Below are 26,353 nucleotides of genomic sequence, written 5' to 3' on the forward strand. Positions count from 1 at the left end.
CACAGACAAAGACTTCCTACTACTGGGGGATTTTAATATTCACAGTGAGGAAGAAAATAATAAGGAGGTACAAGCTTTTATGACTGATATCTCTCTTCTGGGACTTAAACAATATAATAGTGGACCCACACATCAAGCGGGGCATACTTTGGACATGATTATTGCCAACTTTCCTGGCATCAAATGCAACATACCCAAACAATATCCTTGGACAGATCATTTCTTGCTTGAGTTTTTCATGCCTATAAGTACTCCGCGACCCACTGTACATGCCCATATTCCATCTAAACGAAGGCAGTGGCATAAAATTACTAACATCACCTTTGAGCGGAAATACCGCTCCCCCTCTGTCGTATGTACGGAGGATATTAATAGCGCACTCTTGAAGTGGGACTTAGCTATTGGTGATGTAGTAGAACAACTTGCCCCGATAAAGACCTTTAAAACTAGTCCTACTAAGAAACATGAAGTCTGGTATTCGGAAGATCTACGCAGTTTAAAACGCACAGCTAGGAAATTTGAGAAGACATGGAGAACCTCTCATCTGGAAGGAGACAAGGTTAACTATAGGATGGCTCTTCAAACCTATCACAAAGCCATACGATCTGCTCGCAAGCATTATATCACCGCTCAGTTAGAGGCTGCTGGTAATGACTCAAAGACCTTGTACCAGATTGTCAATACTTTCCTGAAGCCCGTTGCTTGCGAAAGTGCAGACATGGCTTCACAACATCTTTGTGACAGCATATCAAGTTTCTTCTCCGATACAATTGACGCCATTTACAGGAAAATTGAGACTACAAATATTGATGATAGTAGTCAAGATCACTCTACTTTGGTGCATAGGTCAGCCACTAAAGCTATAATGTCTCATTCCTTTAATGAATTCCCAGAAATCTCACTGAGTGAGGTCCTAAGTCTAATTACGGAAATAAAAAGCGGAAGCCCGGCAGACCGGCTCCCAGCCAGACTTATGGGTCCACTAGGGAGCTTACTGGGTCCTGATGTCCAGAGGCTAGTAAACCTCTCATTGACATCTGGAGTAGTCCCACAATGCTGGAAAAAAGCTCTTGTCAGACCGATCAGGAAGAATTCTTCAATTCCATGGACCAATTTGTCTAATCTTAGACCTATTTCCCTTCTACCATTCTTGGGGAAAATCACCGAAAAGCATTCAAATAAACATCTATCCACCTATTTGGAACAATCTGGCTGCCTCGATCCATCTCAGTCAGGTTTAGGCCAAAATACAGCACCGAGACGGCCTTGCTGTCGATAACAGACGATCTTCGGCTGTACCAGGACAAAGGTTATTCTGTGATCCTGGTACTGCTAGATTTATCGGCAGCGTTCGATACTATCTCTCACAACATCCTTATCGAACGCCTGTCTGAGAGTGGAATCGGTGGTATGGCACTGGAATGGATCAGAAGCTTTCTCTCCAACCGCACCCAATCTGTCACCATGGGTGATTTTAGGTCGGAGGAGGTTAACATCACCAAGGGGGTCCCGCAGGGCTCATGTTTGAGCCCTACTTTGTTTAACTCCTATGTGGCCCCTTTGGCAGATGTAACCAGAGCTTACGGATTCCATCCAGTATCATATGCTGATGATACGCAGCTGCTCTTCCCTTTTAAACATCTTACACCGGAGATAATACAATCTTTCTCCGATGGAATGAAGGCAGTTGCAAGGTGGATGTCCTCCAATTTCCTCCAATGCAATGTTGGAAAAACTGAGGTAATGCTTTTTGGTGATGTAAAGGTCCAATGGTCTCCTGACTGGTGGCCCCCCGATCTGGGACCAGTTCCTGAGCCCAAAGCAGTGATCAAGAATCTGGGAGTCAGATTTGAACCGGAGCTGACTATGAAACATCATGTCTCCATTACTGTAGGAATGTGTTTCCACGTAATAGGTCTCCTCCGGAGGATTTTTCCTTTCCTCCCTGATCTTTATAGGAGAACTCTGGTTCAAGCTCTGATTATCAGTCGTCTTGACTACTGCAATGGCCTCATGGCAGGAGCTAATGAAGAGGTTCTCAACCGCCTGCAGGTGGTTCAAAATACAGCTGCAAGGTTGGTGCTTAATGCACCTCCTAGGTCTCCTTCTAGACCTTTACTACAGACACTACACTGGTTGCCAGTTCGGCAACGAGTGAAGTTTAAGATCGGCTGTATAATCCATAAAGGCCTCAATGACTTGGGACCAGAGTATTTGGCAAAAAAATTTGTTCCATACGCTCCTATCCGCACTCTTAGGTCTGGTGAACAGCTTTTGCTAAATATTCCTAAAATCACTAAAGCTAGACAAGGAGGCAGGGCTCTGTCCGTGGTGGGCCCAAGTTTTTGGAACTCCCTCCCGCTTTCTTTAAAACAATGTAGGAATCATCTTGAATTCAGGAAAAGTCTGAAAACCTTTTTGTTCAGCCTATGCTAAGCATCTATCCTCCGGTTTTCAGATTAGTTCCCTGGTTATAATGCATATTTTCTGTGGATATTTGTCTAAGCTCCTCTATCCCTGGTGTCAAAAGCGCGGAGATACTCCTTCAGGAGTTTATTCATAGCGCTATACAAACCTATAAATAATAATAATAAATAATAATAAATGGTACTATCAAGAATAGAATAGCAAAGATGTGTTTAGCTACAGGAGTAAAGTGGACAGATGCACTTCCACTTGTTTTGATGTCTTTGAGAAGTACTCCAGATAAAAAACAGGATTAAGTCCTCATGATATTGTCATGGGAAGAGTCATGAGACAAGCATTTGTACCAGTTGGAAAGTTAATGAGTATAAATGATAGCGTCATTTTGGAATACTGTAAGAATCTTTCTGACGTCGTGACTTCTGTGTTCCATCAGGTGGGAACTGATGTAATTGCAAGAGACAAAGAAAAAGCTCATGATCTGTTAACAGGTGACTGGGTAAGGACAAAAATACACCGGAGAAGAAATTGTTTAGTACCCAGGTGGCAGAGAGCAAGACAGGTGATTCTTGTCACAACAAATGCAGTAAAGTGCAAAGGATTGAAAAGGTGGATCCACGCTAGTCACATCATTCGTGTGCCAACACCTGAAAATCCTGACGAAGGTGACACTACAACTGATTCAGATTCTGAAGAAGAACCTGAAAGAAATCCAGATCCTGAAGATCGACAGGAAGGTCGACATCTGGAGAGTTCAATTGCGAATGAAGCATTGAATGAAAATAATGAAGAAATCGTGATACTAGACTCTGAAGATGATGAAGTCGTCTTAGAAAAGAAAGCTGAAAAAGAGTCTGAACAAGAAGAGAATCAGGATCAGGACGGTATTGTAAAGCAGATTGGAAGCTCTGGAGGAAGGAATGAAAATTCTGAAACTGGGAAGTTGAAGGTAATTGAAGAAGAAGACGAATTACCAAGTACCAGCTATTAGGATAAAGTTCCTAACAGAGTGAAGCTGCCGAGTAAAGAAGTACCTGAGTCCAGAATTAAAATTTCTGACAGTGAAACTGATGAAAGTGATGAAGATTCTCAAATAAGAAATTTCAGAAAAAGAGCTTGGAGAGCAGAGTGTAACACATCTGAACCAAAGAAGAAATTGACAAGAAAAGGTGATAACTGGCCTAATGAAAATGAGGGATTAAAATTCAAATTGGTGAACAGATCAAAAGAGCAGGTGAACGAAGTCTCTAGTCAGAAAAGTTGAGAAAAATCCAGCAGGAAAGAAAATAGAAGTAATTAGTAATAGAGCAAAGAGAATTGTAAAGCCTAATCAGAAATACAAGTCTCCTGAATGGACATACATAATCATCCCACCTGTGCTGGAGGTGAATAAAGCAGTGAGGAAGATTTAGACGACACTAGTGGAAATGATTGAAGTAATCTCTGTAAATTTTGAGGATTTGTTTTTGGCGTAAGGCTGAAGAAATTGTGTTAGGTGACATAAGGTCGAAGAAATTGTGATAGCTGGGAAAACACATTGATGTAAGACGCAAGGTCGAAGAAAAGCTGTTAGAAAGTAGGGTTTTTCTTTAAAAAAAAAAATCAGAAATAGGGGGGTGTTAGAAATATTAATTTAGAAATATTTAGAAATGTTTGATTTTTGTTTTCTTTGGAAGGCTTTTATTCTGAGTAAAAGATGACTTTTGTTAACAATAACTCAAGATGTTCGATACTAAGGAGACGTTGCAAAATGTCTTTGATCTGTGTGGTTTTATTAATCCTGGTCTGGTTAATTTTAGCTGTCATTTTCCCTTTTGGAATTGACAAGGAGACGTATAAAGCTAATATGACAAGTAAAGCTATGACTAAACAAGATAAACATGAAGCAGCAGGCAAAACTAATAGAGTTATTGATCACAAGCCAGAGATCCACCAAGATAGATCTGTTGGTGATTTTTCTAGTAATACTTTCTCAAGACTTCTTTCGGAATATGTTAGAATGATGGAAGTCAAAGATTGCTACATTTGTGTGAAATTACCTGCTTCTGTTTCTGAGGGGGTGACTTATAATATGCTTCCCCTTACTTATGGCATCACTTGCAGTGTAATAGCTAGTTTGTTTTATCAAACTGGTCGTTTAGAGTACTATTATTCTAATTACGATGAAATCTTTGCAAACTTGAAAATTGATAAAAGCTTGAAAAAGCATAAACAAGCTAAACAGATGAGGGAATTTTTCATTGTGACTAAGGAACTCACCTATGAGTACGCTTTTAGAAACAATTTAACTTGTAAGTTGAGAACTGAAGAAAAATCTTTCTTGAATTTAGTTGAAGAGAGAAGAGCAATTTATAAAAGAAATGAAATGCTGAAACAAACCAAATCTACGTTTTGGCAAATTGAGGACGAGAAACTTAATGGTAAAACATCAGAGAATGTTGCTATTCACATAGATAAACTTGTTAGTGGTAAGCTTTGCATTAGAAGAGACAATACGCTTTTTGATAATTACTTTGTGGGTGCTAGTCAATGCGAGGATACTTATCAAATCTTGGGTAGATGGGGATTTAAAGGTGGCAAAGATCCAATATTCCCTGGAATTTATTTTGTATGTGGGGACAAAGCCTATTACAATCTCCCTGATCACTGGTATGGGACTTGTTTTGTTGGTTTAGTTTTTCCAAAAATTTTTCATGTTGACAGAAATGCAGAGGGTTCATTTGAGATCAGTAATCATCTGAATAGATTCAAAAGAGAAAGTTTCTCAGAAATTTTGGGAGATATTTTTGAGGCAGTAATACCTTTGGTGGGTATAACCCTGAATGCAGTCAAAATCAGAAAATTATCCACGATTGTTGACAGGCTGTCTACTGATACTGCCAGTGGATTTCAGCTAGTGGATACTGAACTTATTGCCATAAGATCTATGGTAATGCAGAACCGTCTTGCTTTAGACATTCTGCTAGCAAAAGAGGGAGGAGTCTGTGGAATTTTACATGTTCAACATTGTTGCACATATATCCCAGACAAGAGCCAGAATATTGAGATGTATATCAAAAACATTTCAGAGATACATTCAGAAATTGTACCCTTAGAAGATGAGGATTTTTCAGAACGTTTGAGCAAAAGATTTGCAGCAATCAAAACCTGTTTTCAAGAGATTGGTAGTTCAAATCTAGGCAAAGTATTGACACCTTTACTAGTCATAGTCTTTGTGATACTTTTGTTGAAAATCAGTTGCATGTTACACAAGAGTAAGAAGTATTTAAGGGAAAAGAAAAGGATTTATAAACTTAGAAAGGAACAGGAGAGAGAGATTGAGATGGAAGAGTTTCGTAGAACTCGATATGAGAGTTGCAGACAAACAGCTGAGTCAAGGGTTTAGAAATACTAACATTGTGATTCAAAACATGTTTAAAAGGTTAACATTTTTGCTGAAAATTTTTGGGTGTAGTTTGGTGATTTTGAAATCACCAGATGAGGGAGTTGATGGAGCGAGGTGCAGAACAAAATTTTGTTCAAACTTGCAAAGTCAAACTTCCATAATGATAATTGTACTAATGAATTTGTGTGTGAAAAATACTAATCAACCTAGATTAAAATGCATACACGACACAAGGGACTAATAAATGTGCTCTTTGTTGCATTTGCAAGTACGTTGAAAAATAATAAACTAACCTTGTCTATTGACTTTGTCAGAATTAAATGCGGCAGTTTAACTAATGGCATGTGCTTATTTTGTGTGCTTATGTTATGTCTTTTCGTCTTTATGTGGCATAAGTTCGTGGAGAAATGAAAAGCTGCTTTGTGTGCTTTCAGATAGTTAACATAAATTAATGGGATAATAATTAGCAAAGGGGGTGGGTAACAGAAGGGTTTTCAATACTCTAATTAATTGATGTCTTGTGTTTCTTTGAATACTAGTTCTCCGTGAGAGAGGCCTAAGGCCTGAGGCCTAGCGTTTTAAAAGATGGCGTTGTCGAGTCCTGTCCTTAGAGAGCAAGAGCCCTGCGTGGAAAGTTTTATCACGTTGAAAATATTTGCAAGCTCAATTGAGAATTGTATTATACTTGTTCATGGAAGGACCAAAACCAAGGACAGGAACCGGCAAAGTCTGCCAAGTTAAGGAAGTCACAGCCTGTGAATGTAAAATGTTTCGATTTAAGGAAGCTGCGTGACTTGAAAATAAGGGACAATGGACTCTAAAGAAAAAGTCTGATTTAGGCTTCAGGAAAAAGGATGACACCATATGGGCTGACATTTGTCAGCCAATCCGAACTCTGGACAGTCAAGAAAAGTATACTTTTTCAGTGAGATTAGCTAGTTAGAAAGGTATAAAAACCTAGCCCCAAAACGGGAGGGGGCTGCTTGTTTCCCGAATCCTGAAAGGCGCGTCGTGCTGACGGACATTTGGCGCACGTAAGGATAATAGGCCTTAATGACTTTAACTTTTAGATGAAGTGAGATTAAGATAGGGAAATAGAATTTAGGGGTTATGAAACTTGTTTATTTACTTTAATTCATGCTGAATGGTGATGCATTGAAATGTCGGTCTAACATGCCTTTCCTCAATAAAATGCTGCTTTATTGCTAATAAATAAAGATTCATACTTTAAAATGCTCTTTCTTTGAATAATAAAGCTAATAAATTAGATTTTGAAATTACAAGCTGGACTTGTTTATTCATGATCTAGTTACCATCAGTTGATCCATTTACCTTTGTGACTTAATTAAAATGTTTTGTGTTATAAATCCATGATAAAAATGATAAACTGCAGTTGTATATAAATGTGTAAATAGTTTATGAATAGTTTTGATTAATTAGGTCACATGATTCAGCTGCCCAAATTTTGTCTCTGTAGTTTATGGGCCTTGTGAGAGTTATATGATTAATGGTGAGTATCATGGTGTTGGGTAGTGTTGTTGAGACAGATTTTCTATAGGGGCGCTGCATCAGTCTCAACCTCACTAACTTCAAAACATTCCAGATGGTGTGCCTAGCCAAACAAGGGCTACACTGGCTTTCGCCAAGACAAGACTATACACCGGCTTGGCTTACGCTAGAAAGAGCAATCCTAAAAGGTCTTGACCCCCTACCCCTACTCACAGCCAATAGACACCCCGAAGATAACAACACCATACTCAAAAACACCAAGAACGCCCTTCTTAAAGTGGACAAAAGAATGGAGAATAGCATAAAAAACACAAAGTGGGAATCCATTTGGTTCAACGCAAAAATAAAATACAATGACAAGATACTAAATATGAACTCCTGGTATGAACGGGGCATCTCCACCCCCAACCAACTAGAAAAACTCAGCGCTCCACTCACATTCGACACCCTAAAACACCTCCACAACCTACCAGACATAGAATTCTACAGTTTTCTAAAAATAAAGGTGGCAATCACCAAGGCAGATCTGAACAAAGAAGTACCAATAATCCTGCAATACTCGGCTAACCTACATAAAGTTGGCCACCAAAAGTCGCACCTTTACAAACTGCTAAGCCCAACTTCAACAAAACTAAACGCCAAGACACTAGAGTACTGGTTAGGCCCAAAAATAGGTGCTTCAGCGACAGGGAAAAAATTCACCTGAGGAACTCAGTAAGCTCAAACAAAGTCACCCCAATCCTAGCAGAGACGAAATACTGGCTCCTCCACAAAGCATACTGGACTCCGGCCAGACTAGCGGCCGTAGGGATCCGAGACAACGACCTATGCTGGAACTGTCACGAACAAAAAGGAGACCTAGCTCACCTTATCTTTCACTGCTCCAAAGTCAAAACATTCTGGAACAAAATAAGAGACTTCATAAACAACATAATGGGATTCCCACTGCAAACAGATTTTGTAGGGGTAGTCGCTGCCTTCATGACTCATGAAACTCAGTCCAAGAATGACAGCGAGCTAATAGACATCCTACTCACAGCCGCAGTCAAAACAATCCTGGCAAACTGGAAAGACACGGGGAAAGCATCCTTCAAAAGCTGGTTTAACTGGATCACCTTCCTTAGAGGAGCAGACAACATAACATCAAAACACACACCCAACTCTACCACGAAGGGAGAGATGTGGCACACCCTGGACAACTATCTGGTCTCACACAAACCACCATAGCCAATTACAGAGACCGGGCCTCTCACGCACTCCCCTCACATACATAAGGTGAACTCCAATAGAATGGCACTCAGCAAGCAGCGCCAACCACCCTGTCCGCTACTCTGTCTCTCTTTTCTGACTTTTCTCTTCCTCCCTATGAGGGCAATACAAACACGGCCAAGTCGTAGTAAGCCTAACCAATGACAATGTCTATCAGCCGATTGCGTGAACAAGCTGGACAGCGTGACGCCAATTGTAACCCCGCCGGCGTACACTTACACCAATATTGCCTTCACCATATCTGTACTGTACAAAACTCTTCTAATAAAATCTTTTGAATTAAAAAAAAACACAAAAAAAACAATTCCTCATTCAGAGCCCGAACAATCATTTCATTTATGTAGTGTGGAAAAAAAATAGTAGCATAAATGCATTTTATATATCATGTGGTACTTTGATTTGTAAGTGAATAATAACCCTTCGTGCACGTTACTTTTTTTTTCAATAAAGTACACAGAAGCTTAAAATGAAAAGGCAGAAATCATTCCCAAAAAGTGTCTGACTTAAAAATTGCCTGTGATTGATTTTAAAAGTTATGAGACTGCATTAGTAAATCTTTTACTTGAAGGAAATTATGTCTTGAATGAAAAGCGTCAGCAGTCAATAGCAGGGGTGTCACATTCTAGATTACATTTAAAATAGACGTTCATAAAGATTTAAAATAAAAATATATATATAGACGGTATACTTTAAAAATATAGGCTGACCATAAAAATAAAATATTTCCTCCCCGTCGGGGAATTGAACCCCGGTCTCCCGCGTGACAGGCGGGGATACTGACCACTATACTAACGAGGATTACTCGAGATGGCAACTGAACAGCTCGTTGTCGAGGTTTTACGCGCCCTGCCCTGCAAGTGACTGATGCGTCTCATTTCCAGCTCCTCGACACCAACGCAGGGGGGCACGGGCTGAACAAACACACACTCCTCCCTCCGACCACACACACATACACACTCCCCCCTCACACCTCACAGCAGCCCTCTCGCCTCCCAGCAGACGCTCTCAGCAGCATCCCCTGATGCCAGAGTCGCCACAACCAGCTCCCAGGGCTGCTCCAGACGGGGCCCCGGCCCGGCTCTTCAGCCCAGGGGGGCCTGGCTCTGTCTGATGATGGGAGATTGCGGCGGGGGCTGCACACAGGGAGGGAGACCCTCCCCCGCCCCTTCCCCTCCCCCCAGGAGAGAGCTGGGCTGTAAAGGTGAAGAGAGGAGGCAGGAAAAGCCCCGGCGTGCGAGGGTCTGAGAAAGAGGCGCTTTCTATTGTAAAGCAGAAGGAAAAAAAAACTGGAGTATGCAAAAGTCCTTCGAGCCGGATTTGAACCAGCGACCTAAGGATGACAGACACTCCACTACAGTCCTCCGCTCTACCAACTGAGCTATCGAAGGCTCTGCTGGGTAGTGATGACAAGGCGCTATATCACATGAGGAGTGGGCACGGAGCCCAGACATCCAGCTGGCATTCTGGTTGTAAACACCAACTCAAGGGCTTGAGAAAACAGCCAACCCTCCAACGGAGACTTTCCTTTCCACAGCAGCCCCTCCCCCCCCCTCGCACCCTCGAAAGGGCTGAAAAGAAACAATCTGTGCTTTCATCCAGTCTCTGCTGGAGGAGCCCCGTGCTCGCCCCCCCCTCCCCCCTCGGAAGAGGCTCATGTCCTCCACGTGCTCGGCCCCCGCACCCCCGGAAGAGGCTCATGTCCTCACGGGCGGGGCCCTTGCAGTGTTTCTTTCATGTCCATTCTTGCACCCCCACTTTCACTGTGTATTTCACCCTCCTAGCGCTCTCGCTGTCGCTCGTCTTCACGGCGCTGCTTTTGATTTAACAAATGCATAAGCTTCATAATAAAAAGATTTGAGGCAGAAATGAGCTTTAAGTGTCTGTAATGGGCGCACTTTTCTTTCATAAGATGTGAATTGTAATAAAAAGACGCGAGCCCTGATTACTGGGGGTGCTCTGGTTATTCGCGCATTCTCCTTTAACACGTGTGATCTGTCTGAAACATCTGCGACCCGTGGATATTTCTCTCTCAGCTCCTCTGATGGGCGGCATTGGCTTCTGCTCGGGTATTCTGAGCGCAGCATCCGTGCCCGCTGGGTTTATTCGTCTTCTTCCTTCTTTACTGTGCAGGGGCTGCGCGTGTGCTGAGTGTTTATGTAACTCTGTGGTTCAGGCAGCAAGACGGTAAAATCTATATTAAAACTACCAGTGCCTGATGATTCACACTGCCGTGACTCTGCAGGTATTTATTGTTACTGTGCACTTTTACTACGCTCCCTGGTGGTCTAGTGATTAGGATTCGGCGCTCTCACCGCCGCCGCCCGGGTTCGATTCCCGGTCAGGGAAGATCATTTTTTTCCTCACACTTCACGCTTTTTAAAGCATATGATAAATTAATGCAGGTGCAGGGACATGTTGTATAGGAGCGTAATCTTTAGAATCTTTTTGTTTTATTTAACAGAACATTCGATTATACTTTATCTTTTCAGCCGAAAGGCAGCCTTTCCAGACCGGCTCTGGGGAGCTGCACCTGCGGCGAGGTTACCACAGGTGTCTGTTGTGTGCAGCCACTGACCACGGATACATTTGTAGACTTTTGGTTGATCCCTCGTCAATGCCATGAACTGTGTGATCCTGGACACATTGTTTCCGTGTTTTCTCAGAACTAGGAGTTCATAAAACTAGTGGTGACTTCGAGGTGAGGAGATGTATTTATACCTGTAGAAGTGGGGACATTTACAGTTTAAGCTCTTGTTTCTCTGATGCACGTCTGTGAAGGCTAAAATTGTCACCTTATTTTTAAACCTACACCTTAGGATAGGTTATGAAGTCTGGGCTATGTTAACACAGGAAAATAATGGAAAAAACATGAACTGGAATATTTATAATCTGACGACTGTGGCCATTAAGCCCAGGCTGGTCACACAGTATGTTTTAAATGTTTTGCATATGCTGTTTGCTTAATTGTATTCAGTGGAGCCTATTTCTGAATTACACTGCACGGGAATGACTAGTCTTTGAAGAGAGGAAGCTTATACTTTTTCCATTCATTCTCTTTTGCAACTGATCTGACATCCGTTTCGTTTCATCAACTTTTATTCGATTATCAATTTGAATAATCATGAAAAGTACATACTAAAAATTTGAACACATGAGTAAGATAAAATGAGTCAAAATAGAAGAGACATTTAAGTAGAAAAATAGGTTTTACAGTTCTGTATAGTACTGGTTTAACTAGAGACCTTACGACGTATTGTTAAGACTGCTTTAAGGAAAGTCACTATGAGCTTAGCTTCATGTAATGATTTTAGAGATTGCAAGTAAAGAAATGCTGGAAAGGATTGTCTATATCCACTGGTTCGGAGAATCGGGATAATCCACGTTTTCCTTGGTAGGTGATAATATTTGCAAAAAAGGACAACGTGGATCGTAGATTGTGAGGAGATTCCGTCACAGGGGCAGTTCATCAAGTTGCGCGACCAGTTATGCATTTCCGGAAATGAAACTAAGCGAAAGAAAATATTAAAGCGTAGTCTTGTTAATAAAAACTTTTCATGATTAGATAAAAAATACGTCAGATAGGGCTGTATGCATTTTCCAGACTGTTGGGCACAGATTTTTTCGTTTAGTGATCTCTGCCTGATTCCGTAGATCCCTCAAATGGCCCATACACATTAACTTTAACTGTTTCCTAGAAATGTCTTCCACTGAGGGAGGTTCTTCAAAGTAGGACTCGCAGTCCAGATCTTTAAAAAAGTTACATATATAGGTTAGCCACGGGATTTTACGCCAGTTTGTAAGCGCTAAACAGTCAGTGATGAGGGAGCGAGTTAGGTGACATTCGGGGTTGCACCATATTCTATGCCACAGTAAGATAGGCTGGCATCGGACGGTGTCAATAATATATTCCATGCCGAGCTCTCGGTGTGAGGCTAGTATCGGGGAGCTTTGAGGGAGGGCTAAAATGTATTTTATAAAAGCGTTTTCAGTGACCTGTAGCTGGTCGATACGTCCATGACCCCAGATTCCTGCTCCATAGGTGGCCACACTATGGCATTTTGCATAGTATATGGTCAGGAGTTCGGGATGAGCTAGTTTCCCCAATTTCCTCGAGAAAGAGGTTAGTGCCGATGTTGCACGACGGAAGTGGAGATTCCTGGCTTCAATTGCCTTTCGCCAATTCATTGCATCGTCCACTAGGATTCCCAGGTATGGGTAAACTGGGGTTTTTTCCAGTTTGTTGTTATCAACCATTATTGGTTTGGGGTTTTTGATCCTGGGACCGATATGCATTGTGAAAGTTTTCTTGATGTTTATTTTGAGACCAAGTGAATCCATGAATGCTGCATATTTATTGATTTGTGTCTGGAGTTGGTTTAAAGTCCGTGCTAAAATGACTGAATCGTCAGCATACAACAATGTGGGTATCGGGCGATGGTTTATCTGGGGGAGGTCCTGGCTCCCTTCCAACATAGCCTGTTCAAGCCCATTTGTATAAAGGTTGAACAGGAAGGGAGCCAGTACACATCCCTGTCTTACTCCCTTCATTATTTGGAATGGACGGGACAATTCGCCGCTGGTACTGAATCTTACTCGGCCTTCAGCATTTGAGTAGAGTTCTCGTAGAAAAGTTATTATCGGGGGATCCACGCCAAGGTCGCTTAGTATTTGCCAGAGTTTCGCATGCTGGACGCAGTCAAATGCCGCGCTTAAGTCGACATAGACGAGGAAGATGTTTCCTCCTTTGGCGTGGACGTATTTACCAGCCAGGAGAACAAGATTGAGGGCCTGCTCCACGGTCCCGAGCCCCCTCTGGAAACCATATTGCAGGTCGGTTATGATGTTATTCTCCTGGGCCCAAGATTGTAATCGGTTCAGGAGTACTCGACCTGCAATCTTACCCATGGAGTCCAGAAGGGAGATTGGTCTGTAGCAAGCGGGATCGTTGCGGTCGCCTTTTTTAAAAATGGGTAAGAGGATTGAAGTTGACCATGAGTGAAAAAGGCCGATCGAAGCTGCTGCTGACATAACCCGGGTAATTATCTGCGACCAAAAGTCTACGTCGTGGAGAAACAAGTCCATTGGAACACCGTCAGGGCCGGGGGCCTTGCCTGTTTTGGAAGCCCTAATTGCTTTTGTAATTTCATTACGATGGAAGTATATTTTAATCGGATAGATGTCATTTCTCGTTGGCTGGACCTCGTATGTTGGATTATCTGCTGCGGAATCTGAGGGTGTTCCAAAAAATTTTGCAAAGGGAGAAACCCAGTCTTCCTCGGTTATTGCCACATCAAGATGTTCGGTGTCTGTGCTATTGGCCAAGAAAGGAGATCTTATAATTTGCCAGAATGCGGTGCTGTCTTTTCTTCGGACACTATCGTGTAATCGTAGCCAAAGATCTTGTTTGATTTGTTTTTTGCGGTCTTGCCTTGCAGAGTTGTATATTTTTCTCAGGTAAGAGATTTCATGGGGATCTCTCGTAGGTTTACGCAGGGCTTCTTTAAGAGATGAAAGTGCCTTCCGACAAGCGGTGTCGAACCATCTCGTGGTAGGGGACTTAATCCTATTTTTTAAATTGACAAATAGCTCATTCCTTATTGTTTCCTGAATTCTTAGGAAACAACTGACGATTATTTGCGGTGGTGCCTCCATAGACATACATTTGGATAGCCATTGTTCAGTTTTTCCAAGGACCCTCTGTGTCACCTCTTCCGGGTCAATCTTGGCCCATTTAACTGTATACCCATTCAGTTTGTTCATGGACAGTGTTTGCTGGTTAAGGGAGCTCAGCTTTACAGGGTGAGCTCTTGCCCGTTTGATGTTAATTTTTATACTGAGCGGGTAGTGGTCACTTATTGGGTTTGACCCGATTTCAAAGTTCGCTAGTTGCCCTTTGAGTGAGTTAGAGGCTATTATGTAATCTATGGTTGTGGAGTAACCTCGCCCATGAAAGGTAGGTAAGAAATCCTGCTGCGGGTCAACCAGTTCGTTCACGTGATCCATATCTAAGGAGAATAGGATATCGTTAAGTTTATTTCCACATATCGAGTGGGCGAAGTGAGGTATAGGGTTACCAAGTTCATTTTGGAGACCACAGTTTCCATTTTTGTGGTTTTGTGGAAAAGTAAATTTTGCCATGTTCTGTGTCCCTACGTGTCATCCATCATATGTTATGTGTGCATGATTAAATATGCCTATGCATTCCCCATGTTCGATTAATGACGCAATTACAGTTGTGTCCACCTCTAGTATGCCAGTTTCCAGTCCTCGTGAATACTACGAATATCAGGCCTATGTAAAGCTACGTTGCCACGTTTCTCAGTGTGCACGTTATTCTATTATAAAGTCCCCGTTTCTAGGCCTCAAAAGGGCCTGGACACCAGATTCAGCTCCTGTCTCCTGAAGCCTCGCTGAGGAGGGATACAGCCCCCACCTGTATCCTCGACCCTTCACTTACTTCCTGCCTCGCAGTGCCCGGTCCAGCCTGGCTCAGTCTCTGAGTCTGCCAAGAATATGTTATAGTTCCAGTTATCAGTTCAGTCCTCCTTCTCTGCATTCCTAAGCTACTGAACTGTATCAATAGTTTCCGTCATTGTCTAGCCTTCACGTCTCCACGTTAGAGAAATACTGCATTCAATGGTCATTTAATATTCTTCATCACGTACTACATGTAGAATAATACATGGTCCAGTCTTAGAATCAAGTTAGCCTTTCCTCTCCTGACTTATAGTTTATATCAACATGTTCTCTAAACATCAGATACTAGATACTGTTTAGGTACATGTCGCCCTGACTCTCCAGACTTCAGTCTCTGCTCCTAGCACAGAGTTCATAGCCCCCAGCTTCTCCTAGTGATACGTCATTGCCAGTTTGCGCGCACCATCAGGTTAGAGGTCCCGGCTCCCCAGGTAGCCCCCTCCATGGTTTCCGCCCCATTCATGACATATCCTGTTACGTTTGCATCACATGTCTATGTATACGCCCAGTTACACCTACTTTCGCCCTTATCTTTCGCGACTGCTACGCGTCACGCCTTCTGCTCCACCCACTGCTACGCCTACTGCAATGTAATGCTATGTGTTTGCGTTATGTATATATGCTCATGTATTGTTATTAAAAGTCAGCGCGCTCATCCCAGATCCAGCCCCAGCAGCTGCTGGGCCCTGTCATCCTATTCCTATGCAGGTTGACCTGTTCCTGTCCTTATGCTGTAATAAACCTGCAGAACTCCTACTACCTCGAATCTTGACTCTTATTTATTGAGCTATCTGTTATGATATATGTCTAGTCAAAAAGAGAGGTATTATTTATTTATTTACCACATAATGGCGCCCGAATAGGGACTTGCCCTTTCCCCACGCGTCGGTGAAGCCACGCCGACCCCCTGACCCTCTGCAGTCGTGACGGAACTCTTCTGCGCAGTGGCAGATATTTCTGCTCAAGTATCCCTCAGGCCCACGGAGGAGACGGAGGAGGCGGTCCAGCATCCAGACGAGACGGTGGAGGAACGCGGCGAGTCCCGACCAGAGCCCAAGCCAAGAGTCCAAGGTCCGAGGTATCCGGAGGTCCACCCGTAACTGAGGTCCGAAGTCCGAAGTTCGTCGTCCGTCGTCGTAGCAGTCCAGTCCAGTCCGAGGCCTTCCGTTCTTGCTGCCCGGTGAGTACCGTTACTGGGGTGGTATCTAGACAGGGTCAATCTAATTGACTCTGGTCTGTGGGTTGGTGGTACACAGTCCCACAAACGAAGTGTCCACTTCGGTGGATGCGGGTCCTGACGTGTCTCTTTTATGAGACCGGTAAGTTTCGTACTGTTTCAGCAGTGCATCTAGTTTCTGTTCTAGTCAGTTTCTGTTCTCGAGAAAATTTATGTGTTCTGTTCTCAGTATTTCCAGGTAGTATTCTGTTCGAACTGTTATTTTTAAATGTTTTTCATGTATTTTAATGTCGTGGTATGAATGGGGAATAAGTATCGTGTTCATTGTGTATTGTATTGTGTCTAGATTACAGTTCAGTCATGCCCATATTTTCCAAGTTACGTCAGTTAAAAACTAGAAAGGGTCTGCTGGAAGCAGCAGTTCCCGTCCCGCCCAGGGACAGTCCAGGTCACTTTATGTATCAGAAACATGGCATAAGCGCCATATTGTATCTAGATTTATGGGTAGAGTATACCAAACAGTTAGAAGAAAAGTATAGATGGCCCGTATCGGGTACATGGGATGCCGAATGCATCATGCGAGTAGAAGAAGCATTATGGAAAAAGAAAGCCAGACAGTCACAGAAAGATGCCATCGAGTTATGGCGCAAAGAAGCTCATAAAAGAACTGAAAAAGAAATCAGAAAGTCAGAATTAAGTAGAGAATCCTTAGAGCGAGCCCAAGAAAAAGAATTAATCGAGATAGGTGAACAAGTCAAAACTGAACAGAGAGACAGACAGAGGAATGCCCTTATTAAGGGTATGTATCCTCTTCTTGCCGAGGGCTTGCCAAAAGCGACCCCGGAGGCATCCAGTAATTTCCCGCCACCATTAGTTCCGACCAAGCTACGTCACAAACCGACCGCAGCTGATATTTTTATTTCGTCCTATCTGGACGACACAGTCCCTGAATATGCAGATCCTGTTCGCGCTCCGCCAGTCCCTGTAAATCAGGCACATCCTGCTCCTCCAGACACCGGGGCACCCCATGCAGTACCTGCTACGGTACCCCCGGTCCAGCCAGCATTTCAATTTCCCGCTCCGCCACGAAGAACATCAGTCGACGATTCTAGTCTAGGGGCCGCAGGAGGAGGTCCTCCTCAAACCCCGCCGCCACGCAAGCGTTTATCAGCACTCGAATTACATGCTCAAGCATCACAGCGTACTCCCAAGAGTAATAAGTCTGTTGCAGAAATCAGGCAAGCCCTTGGCGAATGTGCCTATGACCCAGTCCCAGGCGAGAATAATATGGTTTTATATTCAGTACGCGTAAGGAGGGTGACCGAGTATCTAGTCACCCTACCCAATATGAAAGAAGATCTAGACAGAATATATCGTTTCATCCGTACAGGGGATGATCCAGAAAGTATTAGTGATGCCATGTCTCAAAGGAAAGCTGAGATCCAGCGTATGATATTAAAGTTTTTAATTAACTGTCTAATAAGAGAACAAGATTACCCGTCTAAAGATCCGGCCGAAATGAAAACCCTGACAAAGTGGAGTGATAATATAGCCGAGGGTAAGCACAATACCATTAGTGCCATGGAGAGTATGTACAAGAAAATCCGTAGAGAAATAATAAAGATACACGAACAACGTAAAGCAGCACAAGTAAGCGAGAAAGAAAGTAATTCTGATACTGAAGAGGTAGAGGACGAGAATCCCGCCAGAATAGCGTATGTAGGAAAATCTAGATTTCCAGATCGCCATTTACGCCTAGAACACAAGCCAATTTTCCATCATTCAGCACCAGAACAAGGTTCCCTAGAACAAGTGTTCCAAGCTACCGATCACATTCTGAAATCACGAATCGGTTACAGTGAGTTAAGTACCATGCATGAACAGGAACTAGCCCGATCAGCAGTCCGATGGATTACTGATCCTACCACTTTTCCAGACGAAATAGTGGCACAAATGTTTCTGAAATTGCCCCCAGCCGAGCAGCGACTGGTGGGTATGTATATGATCCAGCACCTCATTACTCTGTATGAGGGTCAGCACTCTGATCCAGGTCCGTTACACGATATCCTGAACGAGTTACTCCAGTATAGATGGAGAGGTCTAGGTACCGACTTAATTAGTGTCATTCTAGAACAGCGCCACAAATATAGAACGTTTCTGAACCCGCATTTTGTTCATGTCTCACCCCCAGAAAGTAAACCATTTTACATGGAAAGACAGAACCCGTTACGAGAAGTGCATCCAGTTAAGACAGAGGACGGTGAAATGCAACGAGTGTTTGTTTACACCCCGATTACAAAGATGGAACTCCTCGAAATGAAGAAATTAATTCCCTGTCATGACAAAGATCCAGCAGGGTTCCATAGAGAATTAAAAGACATGCTCCGTATGGGAGAATACACTTACCCAGATATCATTAAAATGTTAAAGGTCCTGTTGCCCGCAGGGGTGTATGAAAAGCTAAAGGAAAAAGAATGGGAGGTGGGAGAGAAAAAGATCGATTGGGCAGTTCTAGAAGCTGAAGACAAGGCACGAGTACCAGGTACCGGTCTAGGAGAGAAATGTAAAGAATTACCAGAATTATTGATTCAAGTTTTACCCAGATTATTGACAACTAGAAAAGAAGACTGGGATGCAATCTCAGCCTGTAAACAGAAACAAGAAGAAGATATTAGTGATTTTTATTCTAGGTTTGAAAAATGTTTTAGCATCAATAGTGGCCTCAAGACAAGTAGTGAGTCATACCCTCACCTTTTTGTTACTAAATTAGTCGAGAATTCAAGCCCACAAATTAAAAATCGAGTTTTGAAAGTCTAAAGTACCTGGCAAGCTAATACTCCGTCCCAGATGTTGCAGATGCTTCAGTACCACCAGAATAGAATCAGGGAAGAGCAAGAACACGAGAGAAAACGTATGAAAGACACGAAAATGAAAGTACTAGTTGCACAATCTGTTCCTCAAGACAGTCAGAAGAGGGGTCCGAATCAAGCCAGTCATCCTGCAGCTCCCGTTAAAGGGAACTGCAATTATTGTAAACAGCCAGGTCATTTTATAAATGAGTGTGCAGTTCTGAAACACAACATAGCTACTGGTAAGACTAAGGAAAGACCACGTCCGTCTAGACAAGAGCAAGTTTCACAGACTCCTCAGCCACAGAATGCACAACAGACAGTTACCGCACCGCAGCCTATCGCTGCAACACAGCATGTTACATCGCAGATGTACCAGTATGCACAGTCTGAGTATCCAGAGTACCAGCAGTATTCATGAAACAGCCTAGAGAGGGAGGTAGGCTTGCCTCTCATCGAGATACCTGTAGATCAAGAAGGTCCCTATGTTCACAGTCAAGTATTAGGGAAAGACAGAAAGTTTTTGATTGATACAGGGGCAAGTAGGACCACAATTAGTCACGCCGAAGTTCCAGGGGCTCCGCTCTCAGGCTCAAGAAATGTTTCCCTTGGATTTTCAGGAAAACCTATCGTAAATGAGATTTCAAAGCCAGTTACTCTAGAAGTAGGTCCATTGTCCCGCACTACTGATCTGTTACTTACTAAGTCATGTCCAGAAAACCTATTAGGCATTAAGACACTGAAAGAGTTGGGTGCAGTTATATGCTGTTCCCCAGAGGGAATACGATTGTTCCTACGTGACTTCAAGGGTCACTATATATTACGAGATTTTGATTCGAGACTGTCTAATGTTCCGCAGCACTTATGGGCGCAAGGTCCAACTGATGTAGGTTACATGCAAATCACACCCTATCGTGTGACTCTCAAACCAGGTGTAGTGTTACCACGAATCAGACAGTACAGATTGCCACCTGAGGCTGTAGCAGCCTTATCCAAAATTATTGACGAGCTCATGGCTCAAGGAGTGGTTGTAAAAACTGACTCCAATGTATGTAATTCTCCGATCATTCCAGTCATGAAACGTACTGATCCAAATGCACCCCCAGTATATCGATTAGTGATTGACCTACGAGAGCTTAATAAATGTATTATTCCGCAGTACCCAGTTGTCCCAGACATCTCTTCCCTATTAACAGCCATTGATTCCGAAGCCACGTTCTTCACTGTCATAGACCTCAAGAACGCATTTTTCAGTGTTCCTATTCATCCAGACAGCCAGTTTCTTTTCGGATTTTGTTTAAATGGAAGGAGCTATATGTTCACACGCGCTCCTCAAGGTTTCACAGAAAGTCCTAGTATTTACAGTCAAGCACTTAAGAGACAACTTGATAATGTTCACATGCCAACTGACACTGCCCTGCTCCAGTATGTCGATGACCTACTGATCACAGCCCGTTCTGAACGTGATTGCGAGCGAGCGTCACTAACGGTTCTGTATTTTCTGGCCGAGATGGGGCACAAGGTGTCCCCTTCAAAGCTTCAATTCTGTGTCCAGCAAGTGGTATACTTAGGACACTTACTGTCCAAGAGGGGTAGGCAGTTGACACCAGACCGTATCCAGTTAATAGCGAGTCTTCCTCAGCCCAAGACCCAGAAGGAGGTACGTGCTTTTATCGGCCTTACTTCTTATTGTAGACAATGGATTCCCCAGTATGCATTTCTAGCCAAACCACTGATACAGTTAACGACACAGGAGGCAGCCGTATCGACTGTCCTCCCTTGGACATCTGAACATACACTTAGTTTCAACGAGTTAAAGAAAGCTTTATGCCAAGCTCCAGTTCTAGCCACACCGAACTACAGTAAGCCTTTTACACTTTTCGTCACAGAACGCGAAGGTACAGCATTATCTGTTCTCACACAAGATCAAGCAGGACAAAACAAGCCATGTGCTTATTTTTCGAGCACATTAGATCCAGTCGCCCAGGCGCTGCCTGCGTGCCTCAAGTCAGTTGCAGCCACAGCACTAGCTATCAGACAAAGTGATTCCATAGTCTTAGGACATTCCTTGACAGTACAAGTTCCACATTCCGTGGAAGTTCTTTTAAACCGAACACAGACTCAACACTTGACAATTGCACGTTTAACAGGTTATGAATTGACACTGTTCCAGCCACACATAGAAATCAGACGCTGCAACATTTTAAATCCTGCTACACTGTTACCATCAGTTACTTCGAATCCTGACCCACATGACTGTGTGGAAGTAGTTAACATTATGACAAAGCCAAGACAAGATCTGACAGATACTCCGTTACCAGACCCCGACCTGACACTTTATGTGGATGGTTCATGCCTAAGAACAAGTACAGGAGAACTAGTCGCCGCGTATGCAGTGACTACTGACACTGACGTTATTAAAGCACACCGTATTGACACTCTGTCCGCTCAAGCAGCAGAGCTAGTTGCTCTGACACAAGCCTGCATACACGCCAAGAACCTGAAAGTTAATATTTACACAGATTCACGCTACGCATTTGGAGTCGTACACGACTTTGGAGTGCTCTGGCAGGAGAGAGGTTTCATGACTTCTCATGGAACCAAGATTCAGCATGGTCTCCTTATTCAAGCTCTATTAGATGCAATACATTTACCGACATCCATTGCTATCATGAAATGCAAAGCACATACGAAAGTTACTGACATTATTTCTCAGGGTAACGATCTAGCAGATCGCACAGCCAAACTTACAGCACAGACTCCAGACTTTCAAGTTAATCCGACACAGACACATACTCCAGATCCGACTACATGCATGACAGTTAAGGACCCTACTCAAGATGTCATAGATATCCAGTTACATGCTACTCCCGATGAAATCAAGAAATGGTCCGAACAAGGAGGGGTCCAGACAGATCAAGGATGGTTAACGAAGGGTAGAGCCACATGGTTTCTCCCCGACTCTATGGTTCAAGTCATTATTAATACCGCACATAGTCCAGCACATTTAGGAGAAAAAGCTATGTTAGATAGTATCCAGAACATTTGGTTCAACAAGCATTTACGAGCTGCAGCTAAGCAGAAAGTCCGTACCTGTATGATATGTTGTCAGTTTAATCCAGGTAAAAGTGTCCCGGTGGAACAAGGTGGTTTCCAGCCCCCTGACCACCCTTTTGAAGTCCTCCAGATGGATTATATTCAGATGGAGCGATGTCGAGGTTTCAAGTATGTCCTTGTAGTTGTATGCGCTTTGTCCAGGTGGACAGAAGCATATCCAGTCCCAGATTACACAGCCGCGACCACTGCCAAGCAGTTGGTTCGTGAGTTCTTCCCCCGTTATGGACTCCCTAGGGTCGTGTATTCTGATAACGGCCAGCCATTCTCATCTGAACTCATGAAGCATGTTTCCCTTTTGCTAGGGTACCAGTGGAAGTTCCATTGTGTACGCCATCCTGAAGCAGCCGGTCTCGTTGAGAGACATAATCAGACTCTGAAAATCCGAGTCGCCAAAATATGCAAAGAAAAAGGTGTGGACTGGCTAGTAGCTCTGCCAGTCGCTTTATTTTATATGCGCATGGTCGCACATTCCAGATCAGGTCTGTCTCCGTATGAGGTCGTTTTCGGCCGCCCCCCAAATATGTGGGGTACTCCTAGACCCCGAAGTATTACCGATGTTTCAAGTAATATGCTGACAGATTACCTAGCTTCCTTGATGTCTGCCCTCAACTCATGTCGTTCACAGGTTGCCGCCGCATTTCCAGACAATACCGAGGTGGCACCGCATGAAATCGTTCCAGGATCCATGGTGATGGTCCGCAACTTTGACAGATCAAGTCCGCTGGAGCCTCGATGGAAAGAGCCCCGACAGGTCCTCCTCACTACCCGTACAGCCGTGAAGTTGGAAGGACGCAAAGGCTGGGTACACCTTTCTCATGTCAAACTTTTTAATGGACTGAAACCCGTCTTGAAAAACATTTCCCAGGATTTGAAGGATTGCCAAAATATTGTTCTCAAGGACTGTCCCGCAAATGACATTGTTACAACCCCTCCCCTGTTAGAGAAAACTCCACAGCAGGAGTATAAACAGAAACTACGGTCTAGTAAATTAAGTCAGTCAGTTTGATTGTCTAAGTCCTCCCCTAGGTGAAACGGTTAGACTGTTTCTGACATGTATAAAATAGACCCCCATAGTGAGAGAGTTAGTCAACACTCAATCCGATGTATCATTTTTCTATGTTTTATATTGTTTTCCAGCCTTATGATTTCCTGCACCAGTTATGCATTTTACCTATGTTTCCCAGTTTCACATGTAAATAAGTCTGCTAATGCTACAGTAGAGCACACGTTTAGTGATCTGCCCCCTCATGAACTGTCCTACCGCCTCGCTATGCGTAATAACTCATTTATCCGCATGTTACATTACTCACACCAGACCAGCAATGCCACTAATTGTTGGGTGTGTGGTCGACTCCCCCCTTTCCAGACCCCGAAGGGAGTTCTGCCACTTTTTCCTTATCCATTTTCACATAACGGTTCGTGTGGAGCATGGTCCACGTTAACGTCATCCTCAACAGATATGTCTTTTCTTAACAGTACATGTTTTCCAGACAAGCAAGGTCTCCCTCACAGAACAGGTTTAGATCTAGAAAATGAAGTGTATAATTTAGGTAATTATTCGTCGAATTTTATGGTCCTGAATGTTCAGTCTGTTACTACTCCAGACTTACCTGCTATTTCAGTACTACCAGTCAAAGGCGAATTATGTGTCCGAAATAATGGTTCCGTACATGTAGGACATAGTGATTGTACTACTATTGTCAAGTATAGTGATAGTGGGAAATCTATCTTCAAAGCTTCACGTCATTCATATTTCATTTGTGGTCAAACCGCATATGTTCGTCTGCCCCTCGATTGGGAGGGAACCTGTTACATTGCCTTCCTACTGCCACCCGTTTTCCTAGCCCCACCTGATTATCATAGAAATACACATCTAGTACACATTAGACATAGAAGGGAGTCCCCAATTGTCGATTATACTGAAACTACTCTAGAACAATATACCGATTTCAATAAAGGTTTCTTCTTCTTTATAGGCCCTGTCCAGAATAGTAAGTTAATCCGTAGATTAACCAGAACCCTTGAAGCTGTAGTAAATGAGACTGCCTCTGCTCTAGGTAACTTAACTGAAGAGCAATCTGCTATGAGATTTGTCGTTTTACAGAATCGTCTCGTCCTTGACGTCATACTGGCCGATAGGGGCGGGGCCTGTAGAGTCATCGGATCTAGTTGCTGCATTTTCATTCCAAATAACGCGCCGTCTGTTTATTCAGCTATAACCAGACTCCATAAAATTGCCCATCTGATACACCAAGATCCAGGCACCTGGACATGGTCCGGTTGGTTCTGGAATATAATTTCCGCATGGGGATGGAAAATATTGTCCTTTCTAGGTATTGCAGTAGCGATCATATTCAGCTGCTGCCTCTGTATACAATGTGGCCCTGCGATTTGCGGCATTTGTGCTACCTCTTGTATTCCTAGTCCCAAGCCCCGTTCTAAATCCCGTTCTAAGAGAATTCGAGATGAGCAAATGATACTGTATGAAATGATAGATGGTATCATGAATATTGATGTTTCCTGATGGAAACGTAGTGACAAGGAGGGAATGTGGAAAAGTAAATTTTGCCATGTTCTGTGTCCCTACGTGTCATCCATCATATGTTATGTGTGCATGATTAAATATGCCTATGCATTCCCCATGTTCGATTAATGACGCAATTACAGTTGTGTCCACCTCTAGTATGCCAGTTTCCAGTCCTCGTGAATACTACGAATATCAGGCCTATGTAAAGCTACGTTGCCACGTTTCTCAGTGTGCACGTTATTCTATTATAAAGTCCCCGTTTCTAGGCCTCAAAAGGGCCTGGACACCAGATTCAGCTCCTGTCTCCTGAAGCCTCGCTGAGGAGGGATACAGCCCCCACCTGTATCCTCGACCCTTCACTTACTTCCTGCCTCGCAGTGCCCGGTCCAGCCTGGCTCAGTCTCTGAGTCTGCCAAGAATATGTTATAGTTCCAGTTATCAGTTCAGTCCTCCTTCTCTGCATTCCTAAGCTACTGAACTGTATCAATAGTTTCCGTCATTGTCTAGCCTTCACGTCTCCACGTTAGAGAAATACTGCATTCAATGGTCATTTAATATTCTTCATCACGTACTACATGTAGAATAATACATGGTCCAGTCTTAGAATCAAGTTAGCCTTTCCTCTCCTGACTTATAGTTTATATCAACATGTTCTCTAAACATCAGATACTAGATACTGTTTAGGTACATGTCGCCCTGACTCTCCAGACTTCAGTCTCTGCTCCTAGCACAGAGTTCATAGCCCCCAGCTTCTCCTAGTGATACGTCATTGCCAGTTTGCGCGCACCATCAGGTTAGAGGTCCCGGCTCCCCAGGTAGCCCCCTCCATGGTTTCCGCCCCATTCATGACATATCCTGTTACGTTTGCATCACATGTCTATGTATACGCCCAGTTACACCTACTTTCGCCCTTATCTTTCGCGACTGCTACGCGTCACGCCTTCTGCTCCACCCACTGCTACGCCTACTGCAATGTAATGCTATGTGTTTGCGTTATGTATATATGCTCATGTATTGTTATTAAAAGTCAGCGCGCTCATCCCAGATCCAGCCCCAGCAGCTGCTGGGCCCTGTCATCCTATTCCTATGCAGGTTGACCTGTTCCTGTCCTTATGCTGTAATAAACCTGCAGAACTCCTACTACCTCGAATCTTGACTCTTATTTATTGAGCTATCTGTTATGATATATGTCTAGTCAAAAAGAGAGGTATTATTTATTTATTTACCACAGTTTGGGCACAAAGGGAAGTTGATGTGACATCCACATATCGTCACCCCAGGTGAACACCTTTTTATTATTGGGAAAATATACCTCATTGTGACTATTGGTATAGGGCTCCATAGCTCAGTGGTTAGAGCACTGGTCATGTAAACCAGGGGTCGCGAGTTCAATTCTCGCTGGAGCCTATACATTTTTTTATTTGAGTAAAAAAGTTTTCAATCACTTAAATATTCTAACCAAAAAAAGCATTCTGCCTCCAACATTAAACCTCCAAGTGAGGGACTTTAGAACAAAGTAGTTCTTCCTTTGCAACGAATGAACAACGTGAAACAAATATTCCCTTCCAGGTCCATCTGTACAGAGCTGGTCTCCCTGGAGACAGAAGCTTATGACGTCA

At 43.3% G+C, this 26,353-nt stretch overlaps 4 non-coding genes across 4 annotated transcripts; 2 read left to right on the plus strand and 2 right to left on the minus strand.

Moving 5' to 3' along the window:
* Positions 1-9,313: 9,313 nt before the first annotated feature.
* On the minus strand, positions 9,314-9,385 carry TRNAD-GUC (transfer RNA aspartic acid (anticodon GUC)). Its single transcript has one exon. It is a non-coding gene; the product is annotated as a tRNA-Asp (tRNA).
* Positions 9,386-9,889: 504 nt separating this feature from the next.
* Positions 9,890-9,975, minus strand: TRNAY-GUA (transfer RNA tyrosine (anticodon GUA)). The gene is given in 2 exon segments: positions 9,890-9,925; positions 9,939-9,975. It is a non-coding gene; the product is annotated as a tRNA-Tyr (tRNA).
* An 886-nt stretch (positions 9,976-10,861) lies between these two features.
* Positions 10,862-10,933, plus strand: TRNAE-CUC (transfer RNA glutamic acid (anticodon CUC)). Its single transcript has one exon. It is a non-coding gene; the product is annotated as a tRNA-Glu (tRNA).
* A 15,135-nt stretch (positions 10,934-26,068) lies between these two features.
* TRNAT-UGU (transfer RNA threonine (anticodon UGU)) lies at positions 26,069-26,141 on the plus strand. The gene has a single exon. It is a non-coding gene; the product is annotated as a tRNA-Thr (tRNA).
* Positions 26,142-26,353: the final 212 nt, after the last annotated feature.

This window comes from Lissotriton helveticus, chromosome 1_2, assembly GCF_964261635.1.
Source record: "Lissotriton helveticus chromosome 1_2, aLisHel1.1, whole genome shotgun sequence".
Lineage (NCBI taxonomy): Eukaryota > Metazoa > Chordata > Amphibia > Caudata > Salamandridae > Lissotriton > Lissotriton helveticus.